At 43.5% G+C, this 8,746-nt stretch overlaps 1 long non-coding RNA gene and 1 pseudogene across 2 annotated transcripts; one reads left to right on the top strand and one right to left on the bottom strand.

Annotated features, from left to right (window-relative positions):
• Positions 1-7,088, top strand: part of LOC123114584 (uncharacterized) — a 14,471-nt pseudogene extending 7,383 nt beyond the window's left edge.
• Positions 210-3,182, bottom strand: LOC123110197 (uncharacterized). 2 transcript variants are annotated; one of them, XR_006453216.1, is made up of 7 exons: positions 3,010-3,182; positions 2,850-2,934; positions 2,675-2,750; positions 2,470-2,577; positions 1,797-1,875; positions 1,640-1,711; positions 210-1,542 (listed from the first exon to the last, which is right to left on the bottom strand). It is a non-coding gene; the product is annotated as an uncharacterized lncRNA (long non-coding RNA). The 2 variants fall into 2 exon arrangements; XR_006453217.1 differs by having other exon boundaries at positions 2,679-2,750.
• Positions 7,089-8,746: the final 1,658 nt, after the last annotated feature.

The raw sequence follows: 8,746 nt of genomic DNA, 5'->3' as shown, positions 1-8,746 counted from the left end.
GGGTTAAACCTCTTGTATATACGCCTGTACCGTAGAGAGTCAGAGTGTGCATGTGTGCAGTTTTCAGAGTCAGCACACACGATCACCTCCTCGAGGCATGGCCCGGCCACGATCACCATCGTGGGCTCGCGCCCCCTACCCTCTGTATAAGTGTAGCCCTGCTGATCAATGCAAAGAGTGTTCGATCTCATCTCCCTCAAACACCAGCCAACCTTGGGGTACAACAGTGAAGCGAACGCTTGGTTAATTAGACAGTAGTACGCAATATAAATACCACAGGTCACATGATGCAAAGATAAAGAGAGCCAGTAGACAGATAACAGGAAATAGAGACCATTGATCCAGCATTTCGTATCTCTCAAAGAACGACGCAGGAGGACTTCTATTATGAGTGGCTCAGATTATTACATCTCTTTGTGCACAACATCATAGAAAATGTAGCATAATATACAAAAGCAAGTCATAACAATAGTCCAAGATAAGTACCCAGTAATAACTCTAGGATCCAATTAGGAATGCATGAATTATTTCTAAACAACGCTAACACTGCAAGCATAGACATAATAAAATTGATGTTTCTTGCATAATTAGATATACATAAATAGATAGTTCCTCATGGAAGCCACTGGCACGACCATTTGTCCATATGTAATGGAACAGACACATTCATATTAAAGAAAAGAGGCACCACCTTTTTAAGTATATATAGGAATCCTATCATAGCAAATCAACTCACTGCCCTAACTCCACATGTAACAAATAATAGTAACCAGCGATGTGCCTACAGTACTACCAATATATATAGTCTTGAGAGTTGAGATTATTATACTTGAGCATTTTTTAATCTTTCTAGGCGTTCTCCTAGACAATAGAATATACATTAGAGATTTTATGTGCCAACTCTTCAAGTGTTTGTAACTCCACCCATGCTGTTGGCAGGACAAAAGCAAGTGATGTTATATTCCGTACCTAATCCGAAAAGGAACACATATACCTCTTAATAATAAGGAAATGGTAGAATGGCCAGATATACCACGCAGATAATCAGAGATTAATTCAAAGAACACATCCAAATATTTAACATGATTATAAACATCACAGCAAACAAATTCACACGAGGCAAACCATGCTATCGGGATTCCCTGGAGCCAGTGCAGCTAGAGGCGCCACATATCAACACAACTAACTCTTTCCTGATCAAACCTTAGGCTGAAGCCGATTCAGTCATTCAGTGATGACTTTAACAGCTTGATATAGAGAGTCTGATGTAGTTTCTCCAGTTGGCAGCATCACCCATGACGGCGGCCATCCAATCAGCTTGAAACTGCCGTCAATACACCCCTCCTACATCAACCATCAACCACACTGAGAAAAATTCCTTAGTTCAATTGAAACGATATGCTTGGATTGCAATGCTGTCAGAATTTGAAATCTGTGAAGGTATGAATCCGCAATGCCAAATTAGACCATGTGATCCAAAAATATATACACACTCGCACTTTTACTCCAGAGGGCCATAATACGATCTATCTGCATAAGAAGCTAGAAGCCCCAAGAGCAGAACAACGTCAAATGCAAGGAAAAAATCAGATCAATCTAGAGAGACCAGTTACAGTAGCCGAGAACAATCAGTCAGTACCTTTAAGGGACTCAACGAACGTAACCGGGAAACATCGCCAATCATCCGGCAAGGGCCCTTTGACAACATGATCTAACATCACATAACAAAAAGGCTAATAAGACAATGCAAGGAAAAAATCCCAAAAGCAAACAACATGACCAGAATCCAAATTCACCTGCATATCCTGGCTAGCTTACGCCTTTTGCGATTTGAGGCTGTCACAATCGGGCTCAGAAAAGGAAACCAACTGCCACCTAATCAAGACACCAAAAAGAAAGAGAACAAAGGAATCAGCAAACCTACAATCAAACACAAGCCCCAGTTGAAAAATAGCAAAGAAGTATGCACGTTTACGACCGCGGGGAATCGATCCAGGAGGCTCATGCGGCACATAGATATCCGAGTACATAACAATCAGTCTGAGTCTAAGAAAATCCTGATTCATAAACCAATCAAACGAAAAGAAAAACACCACTAAAAGCTGCAAGCTGTGGTAACCAATCTGGCGTGCAGCATCTACCGCTGCACAACAACATTGATGTCACCGACAACGACAGAGCCATCGGCACAAGGAACAGTCACGGCAGATTGAGCAAATGACCGCGGTCACAAGTAGACCATCTGATGCAAAAAATATACAGATACAAGCCTAAGAAGCAGATCCTTAAACAAACAATATGAACATGTGAAGCCAACACAAAAATATCCTTATACCAATACTATGAGTACGTAATGCCAAAGTAGGCACTCATGACGCCAAAACAGTACAAGATGGATATGATGTAAAGGATGTAATGCCAAAATAAGTCCACAGGATGCCAAAAGTAGGATCCGGAGAAGGCAATCACCTGCGCGACGAAGCAACTTGACTTATCCTCGAAGAGCGGCAACTAATCCGGTGCAAGAGGAAGCAAACTACTGGCCACCAACCAGCAAAACAAACCCTAATGGCATCTCTGTGAAACATGCCAAAATAGACACAAGAATCAGAATCGGGCCAGGTGAAGGACCTGTAAAGCTAGCATAGGGCCAGTGAAGAGACCAGAAAAATACCTACTTTGACAGCAACCGGCGGCCAAGACGACGACAAGCGACGCGCACGGCCCAAAACTTCACACCTTCGAACGACCTGCAATGCGACAAAGGAAAAAAGCAAAGGGGGAGGGGAGTGAGGACCGGCAAGAAGAACGGCTGGAGGGAGCCAAGACGAGAACGCGATGGCCATCACCTGACCGACGACCACGAGGAGACCACGGCGACCGCGGCAGCCAGATCCAATAACAAAAACGAGAGTCAGGTAATTGTGGACCAATCTGCATGAAAAAGAAAGCAAAAATCAAAGATTAGCAGCAGCCAATGACCAATAACAGAACAAAATAGACACATACCTATGGATCCCTGGACGTGCTGGAGAGGAGGCAGGGGCTGGCCGTCGTTGCTCCTTTGGCCGCTCTTCATGGTTTGGGCGGCGCCAGATTGAAGGGGGTGGAAGGAGGAGGACGTGAGGGGAGGAGGCCGGGCGGCGGTGGGGAAGGAGGCAGGGGCGGTGGCGCTAGGGGCGAGAGGAAGAGGAGAAGGAGGCCGGGCGGCGTCGTGGAAGGAGGCAGGGGCGGCGGCGCTAGGGGAGAGAGGAAGAGGAGAGGAGGCGCACGGGAGAGCGGGGCGGGGCGGGCGAGGGAGGGGGCGCGAGTGCGGGGAGAGGAGGGGGTTCACCAGCGGAGCCGGCCCTTTTATACCCCCACCACGCGAAATTACCAAAATGCCCTGGTGGGGGCATGGTATTTACATTATGTTGCCATTACTATTCATTCCAGCAGTGTTTCTTCCATATCAGACGCCCAGATCCTCCCACCTCTCGATCCAACGGACGAAAATGCATCAAGCAAATCGATCCAACGGTCCAGAATCGCTGATCTCTAAGGAGGCTTGTAGGAGCCTTCTTCTCTTATTTCTGGATAGGGAAACGGCACATGTGTCTGCTTACTAAGCATTGTTTAAAAATCTTATATAATTTGTTCCGCAGCTGTTTTAGGTCAATGTTCGTTTGTTAGATTCCACCAGTGCAAAGGACATTTTGTTTTTTGGGGGTGCTATATTGGCCTTCGATGCATCATATGTTAAATCTCTAATACAATCTTTTCCTGAACTTTCTTTTCAGGTCACTGTTCATTTGCTAAATGGCACCAGTGCAAAGGGTGATCTGGTCTACTACTAGCCCCATTACGATATCGCTTTCTTGAATGTTGAGGTGGATCAACCTATCAAGTTACCATCTTTCTGTGAAGAAGATGTAAAATTTGCCGAAGACATTTTTCGGCTCGGAAGAGATAATTCCTTGAATCTAAGGATAACATATGTTAGGGCAGAATATCAGAATCCAAACATGTATCGGCGGTATCACAATGTACACTTCCGTTCTCCAGATGGCCATGGTGATGATAACGAGGTAATGTATCTTATCATGAGATAGTACTATATGCATTTGTTACAACTTTGAGTTTTTCTATGTAGTTTGTTTTATCACATTTTTCTTATTACTGTAAATTCTCATGTTTTGCCAATATGAATGGTTGTAGTATGACAATGGGGGCCTAGCCATTGACTTGAAGGAAAAAGTTGTCGGAATGGTCAACCTCCCTAAGAGATTTTGGTCTTTCATACCTTCTTCCATTTTGTTCAATTGTTTGGATTCATGGAAGAAATATCGATGCGTTTTTCCTCTCAGCTCTGTGATAGCATCTATATGATTATTCAAAGATGCTAAGCTAATGTGTTCTCTCCTATTTTCTATTCTTACTTTTCGTTAGAAGTCAAACTATTTTTTGCAGTATCTATTTGCTCACTTTTATGCAATTTAACAATGTTCAGTAATTGGTAGCATGTAGATTGGGTTGCTGAGTAGGGATTAATCGGCTTATCATCCTATTAACTGAATTTATCGGTAGGTTAACTAGGGTATATCCTAGGCTGCATCTGAATTTCTTTTCCATGTTGGAGCACTTGCTGCAGCAGAAGGGGATAATTGACGATAACCCCCTTTGTTGATCGATCCTTGATCATATGCGCCTTTGATGTGTCACTGATATGTGGGGTTTAAGTGACCCGACGACGAAGCAGCTGCAGGAATGGGAGGCGTGTGTCCACTGTGACGTGGCAGGCCGCTGTTCGGGGATGACCGCCGGCAGGGTGCCGGCGGTAGCTCAGTGCGCGAGCTGTGGCTGCTACTCCACGAGTGGGAGAAGGGAGCGAACAGGTTGACCTAATGCGCGGTAGGCTTTGGGAAAAGGGAGGGAACATGCTAAATTTGGGCCAAAATTGCCCAGGCAGTTAATTGGCCCAGCCTATAATTTGGTTTGAGCGGCACCACAATGTATACTTCCGTTCTCCAGATGGCTATGGCGATAATAATGAGGTAATATATCTTGTCATTAGATAGTATGATATACATTTGGTATAGTTTTGAGTTTCGTGTGATGTCATCTTTATGTTCTATATTGCAATCTATTGTTGTAACATTTTTCTTGTTCTTGCAAACTCTCATATATGATGCCAATATGAATTGTTGCAGTATGACAATGGGGGGCCAGTTATTGACGTGGGTGGAAAAATTGTCGTAATGGTCAAAGTCCCTAAGAGATTTGGGTTTTTCATACCTTCTTCCATTTTGCTCAATTGTTTGGATTCATGGAAGAAATATCCGTATGTTTTTTCTCTCAGTGCTGTGATAGTATTAGACTAATGTGGTGTCTCCTAATTGTTCTTTTTACGTATTGTTATGAGTCGGATTATTTTTATTAGTATGTATTTTCTCATTTTATGAAATTTAATGACCATAAGTTGTGTAAAGATTCTCATAGAAAATACCATCATTGTGGTGTTTTATGTATATATAAATATGTTTGAACATGTGGCTACAATAAATGATTTAGCAATAATGATCATTTGTAAGAAAATCAAGAACTAGATCTTTGATGGGGCCTAGAGAGGAAGAAACAAGTAGAACCAGCCTGAGAGTGCAAAATGTGTTACTTTTACGTAATATCATGAAAATCCCCTCTATGAGCTTTTGTCCACTACTATGAATGATTCATCCCTGTTGGGCCTTTCTAAACTCTATTTGAATCAAAATATTTGGTTATTGTTGAATTTTTTTAACGCGTTTGATAGAAGCTGGATTCCAACAAAGATATGTTTAGTGATTATCTAATCTGATGTAGCCACATCACCCGGCCCCATCTTGGAATGATGTTTAAAGACATCAAACTTCTAGAACCTGCTCATGTTGACATGTTATGGCGTACGTTTAACATTGATGATGGTCTTATTGTTCAAGAGGTAGGTAATGACTTCCTGAAAGTGCTCAATTTCTCATTTGTGTAAAGGTTAATTATTGACATTTGAGCATTGGGTGTCTGGAGGATCTCCTACTGAGAAATTTGGAATCCAAAAAGGTGATATTATTGAATCTTTCAACGGAAAGCCTATTTCTTCCACAATTGAGGTGAGTGTATTAGAGATTTGTTGGGTAAACAAACTGAAAATAAATTTCATTTGTGTGATATTTAGTAGCTTCATGGTCTTGACTAGAATGGTTTTTGTTTCCTACAATTATCAGTTGGAAAATACGCTGATGAGCATATACAAAGGCCCTTTAGAATCTGAAGTTCATATTTCTGTAAGTTCATTTCTACATATAAGGGCGGTTTGCTTGATCCCGACCATCCATTATTTGTACGGACGTAATATTAGCGAAGTGCTAGCTCTAAGAGATATAACTCCATAGGTTGGGGTGTTTCACACACTCAAAGAACAACGAAGCACCGTAGAGCTGACTGCAAAATTATCTAAACTTGGAGAAGTTATTACAAGAGGTACACATCTCCTCTTTTAACTAGCCCCATCTACATATTATTATCCAGATTATTAGTTTGATTCTCAAGTACGTATACTCCACTTTTTTTGTAGATAAATTGTTATCGAGACATAATGCCAACACTAAGTATGCAAGCTTATGTGCATTGTGCAATAATACACTCTTAGATGACAACCATGTGATGTCTAAAATATCATACCACACCATATAGTATGTTATCCACATTCATCATTTTGTACCAAAGCATCCATCTTCCACTTGTAGTCTTGAAGTTTTAGGATTTTTGGAACAAGAGATGCATGTTTGTGCTTGTAGGTTTGTCGATGGGCGCTAACTTTGAGCTGTGTGACATTTTGCAAATAATGTGGATTAAATATTGATTGCACGTTTGCTCATAGTTTTTGTTCTGTTTTGGATATGGATACAAAACATTCACCTTGAGAGAGGTGTTTTGCAAGCAAAAGCAGGCTTGGTTATTTGATACTCATGATGTGTTATTATTTCTTATAGGTCCTACAAACTCTTGAACTGGCTGCCAAGTCGAGGAAGGATGTTTCTATGTTGTGTTGTATTGTGATGCATATTTACCTGTGACCACATGTATGTTAACCACTTTGATCTACTCTCTCCCAACCAATTCGATCACAAGTAAGAGTACATGAATTTGGGGATCGGGAAGAGAAGAGAGTTCTTGGGGAGGAAGAAAGAAGGTAGGTAGGAAGAAGTCGCCGCCAGCCTCATGCCAATCGATGCCTTGCTCTCACACGCCAGAGCCATTTATCCCTCCGGGTCCCACCCATGCTAGCTTGCTGGACCTTGAGTTGGGCTTCCTTACCTAAGTAGACCACCTGGGCAGTGGGATGCCTCCACCTGTTGTGACCTACCTGTCTTGTGGAGCCAACATGCCGGTCTCCTAATGTATGGGGTCCCTAACAGTCCCTTCCCCTTGACAAGCGGCTTGTCCCCAAGCCGTTGTTCGAGGGAACAACCGGTGCAGATCATCTTCATCTTCCCATGTCGCCTCGGCGAGACTTGATGCAGTCCAATGCACCAAGACATGCTAGCGCTCCTTGTTGTTGGATAGCTTGATGCGGGAGTCAAGGATTTCTTGTGGAGCTTGAACCGGGGAAGTCGAAGTAGGCAGCCAGGAGAGCACCAGGTGATGAAGTGGAATTGCTCACCGTAGCTGTCAGATGTGCACCACCAGATGGATAGCGCTAGTCGGCGGCAAGTTGAGCTTGTAGGCCACCTCACCAACACGCGCCAGGATGGAGTACGGCCCGTATAACTTATGGGTGAGCTTGTGGTTTGGCCTCCTCGATACCGAAGACTACACATAAGGTTGAAGCTTGAGGAAAATCCGGTCACCAATGTTGAAGGGCGTTCTGATCATTTCTTATCAACTTGACGCTTCATCCTTTGTTGTGCTCAGGAGACACTACAAAAAAAAACACTTCCGTGATGATGCGTGTTTGTCACAGTAGGTCATGTTTTCTGTCATGCATGTACATCCATGACGATTTTATGACAGAATCAAGATAGTCATACCTGTGCTGTCGCAGAAGTGTTCCATGACATTACCAAAATTATCATCACGGAAGTTTCCACTTCCATGACGATAAATCGCGCGTCACAGAAGTGTTTTTGTCAAGGGTGACCGACACGTGGCATCCACCGTAACGGAATGTCGTTAAGCTATCGGGTCCGATTTTGGACCCGATAACCCATTAATAGCCGGGACAAATGGGAAATTTCCATGTGTAAAATTCTGATTGGCCGGAGGGAACACCTGTCAGCTTGTCAGTGGGCCAGATGTCGCCCGTCCATTGGAGGAGACATGCCTATGATACGTCGACACGTGGCTGGGCCCAACAGAGGCCCATATAGGTTAAAAAGGCCGGCCCAGTCAAAGGCCCATAGTACTTACTTAGGTACTAGTGGGCCAGCCCAATAACGACCTGCTTAATAAAGGCCCATTTACGGCCCGAAGCTAGATCTTGCCCATTAATTGTTCACCGAATATTTGGGCCCATTTATGGCCCGAAGCCAGATCTGGCCCGTTAATTGTTCGCCGAATATTTGGGCCCAATTACAGCCCAGTGACTTATGGCCTGATGTAGACATGGGCCCATTTTAGCCCGTGTGACTTTCGGCCTGGGAATGGCCCGTGCTTCCCATGGGCCATATATGATCCGATGGGACATCGAGCCCACTAACGGCCCGTGATAAAGGTGGCAATAGTTAAGCCCAAC

The sequence above is a fragment of the Triticum aestivum genome, chromosome 5B, assembly GCF_018294505.1.
Source record: "Triticum aestivum cultivar Chinese Spring chromosome 5B, IWGSC CS RefSeq v2.1, whole genome shotgun sequence".
In the NCBI taxonomy this organism is placed as follows: Eukaryota; Viridiplantae; Streptophyta; class Magnoliopsida; order Poales; family Poaceae; genus Triticum; species Triticum aestivum.
Note: the sequence above shows the minus strand (reverse complement) of the source record. Positions and strands in the feature narration are given on the sequence as shown.